A 2,685-nucleotide genomic window follows, 5' to 3' on the forward strand; every position below is an offset into this window, starting at 1 on the left:
GGCATCAGGACACGTGAGATAGCCATGACACGGGCCAAGAGTTCCGTGGAGTGAATGAATGAATGCCTGGGTATAACCCTCCTCCTTTCCAGTTTGCTTTCCCCGCTGCGCCTGCCCAACGCATGCCTGATGCTTGCCTGGCGGCAGTGTGGGTGTTGCCAGATCCCTGTGTGAGTGACCACCCTCGCTAAAGCAGAACACAAACTCATCAAGAACTGGAAAGGTGCTTTTCAGGCAGGGTAAGTGCTGGGACTTGCTCACCTGCCTGTGGAATCACACCCTGAGGCAGAAGTCAGAACAGACTGATGTAGACCATGTTATAACTTAATGAAAGGAAAGCCAGATGCCTGCTTGCCGGGACCTGGGGTGTGACTTCGAGTTTGAGACAAAGGGGTAGTCAACCTAAAGCATCATGTAGGAGGAGTAAAGTAAGAAGACTCGATGTGACATACCTGCAATCTTCCCTGAAAAGGAAACCACGGCAGAGGCCACTGCCAGGGCAGAGAGGAGGCTCACAGAGGAAGAGATTTAGATCAGGTGGGTGGGTGAGGGGGAGAAGGGGATTAAAATGAAACTGGAATGGCTCTGAACAGAGGAGAAGAACTTGGCTACAGCTGCGTCAGTAATACACCTGCTCAGGCTAGGATGAGATGCAGGTGCTGCTTGGTGAGGTTTGCGGTGAAGCTCCTGAGGACAGCTGTCCTGATCGGTCTGGCCACAGGAGGCCGGGGATGACAAAAGCTGGCCAGGCAGCCACTAACTCAGAAAACACTTAACTGAGACAGGCCTTGTGTCTTAATATTGCTCTTCCCATTCCAATTTGCTTTTGTTTCCCCTCCCCTTGCATTTAGCTCTAGAAGTCAGTACAGATCTGCTTTTCAGAGATGCTGAAACACCTCTGGTTAACATGAAGTTCCACCAGATCTATGGTTTCCCAACATTTTTACAACTTTGATTTCAAGAGTGCAGATACATCGAAGGAAATATCTTTAATGAGTCATTCAAAAAGACTAGATGAAAAATGATAGGTTTGGAAATATATGGGGGAGGTAGAAGGAGGAGTGAAACAGTGAGAGAATTCTAGCCACGGGAAAACTTCACCCTCAGCAGAGATCTATTGTGCTGTGCCCAGTGCGAGGTGGTGCAGCACCAGAGCAGACCCTTGCTGGCCCCAGGCACCCGGGCAGGAGGGGACTAGAGCCTCTCACCCTTCAGCAGTGTCACGTTCACCGTGCTTAGTGAACCTTCAATACCATGAAGAACGGAAAAGATACGATGGCTGCATATATTCAGACATTGCTATCTCTTTTTCTGCCCACGTCCTTCCTACATAAATTTTAGTTTGTAAACTGCCTTTGTGTGGGTAGATCTCATGCTTATTGTTTCAGAGGGTCAGGCAAAATATGTTCTATGTGAAGTCTTTTTCTTTTTAATCTTTTCTTTCCCCCTCCTTCCTTAGGCCGACTGTGAGTTGTAAACGGGAAAATGACCCAACTTACGTGCTCCCCATCCCTGCTGCCAGCTGGCCTGCTCAGCTGCCTTGCGTGACTTTTCAGCACTGCAGACACAAGCCCAGGCCCAAGGATGAGAGCAAAGTGGCTCGTTTGCGACCCGCAAAATCGAATTTGCTGTGACTAGAGATGGGTGGAAGGAAGCTGGGGAGATCAGTGAGGCTTTGGGGGCGAAGGGAGTGCAAAGGGAAGGAGACAGACCACGGGCATTTCGGGGATGAAGGAGCAGGCTGGGGAGAGCCCGTGGAGTGGGGGAGCGGGGTGGGGGGCGCTGCCTGTTGCCGCTGCTGTTGGGTGAGGGGGAATTTGGGCTGCAAAGGGGGCAGACCCCCTGCAACTCCTGCATGCGCAGAACCCCCTCCTCGCTGCCGTGTCAGCGGGGAGGTTGCGGGAAAGGCCTCACCGATCTGCCACTGGGCTCAGCTTGCATCCTCCTTGCAGGGCGCCGGGGGGAGGGGACGCCCCCGCCTCCCGAGCGCCGCAGCGAGCCCGGAGACCGGGCAGGGGGCCGGGCAGGAACCGGGCAGGGGCCGCCGTCCCGCCGCCCGCCCCTCGGCTGCGCCCGCAGTCCCCGCAGGGCTGCGGCGGGGCTGCTCCCGGGGCCGGGCCGCCCCCCAGTCCCGCCGGCAGCGAGCGAGGCACGGAGCCCCAGGGGAGACGGCCGCTGGCGGGCTGCCCGGCCCTGAGGCGGGCCGGCAAGTGTAGTTACCGGGAAACCGCCGGCTGCTGCATCCCCGCCCGGCCGCCTCCGTCCCCACCGCCCGCATCCCCGCCCGGCCTCCCGCATCCCCGCGCCCCTTCCTCCGGGGCCCCTCCCGGCTCCCCCCGCCGCTCACCTGCGCCAGCCCCCGCCCCGCTCCGCTCCCCGGCGGCCGGGAGGGCTCCGCGCCGCCCCGCATCGCGCCCGCCCGCCGCCGCCCCGGTCCGCGCTCCCCGAGGGCGGGCGGCCCGGCCCGGGTTGGCACGGCTCGGCTCGGCCCGGCCGGGCACGCCTCAGCCCGGCTAGGATCGGCCTGGCCCGCCTCGGTACGCGGCACGGCACGGCACGGTCCGGCTCGGCTCGGCACGGCACGGCCCGGCCCCCCGGGCCGCGGAGAGCGGCAGCCAATGGGAGCGGCGCTGCCAGCCCAATCCGAGGCCGCCCCCCGCCGGCAGCCGCCGAGGCGGGGGCGGG

The sequence above is a fragment of the Falco biarmicus genome, chromosome 5, assembly GCF_023638135.1.
Source record: "Falco biarmicus isolate bFalBia1 chromosome 5, bFalBia1.pri, whole genome shotgun sequence".
NCBI lineage: Eukaryota > Metazoa > Chordata > Aves > Falconiformes > Falconidae > Falco > Falco biarmicus.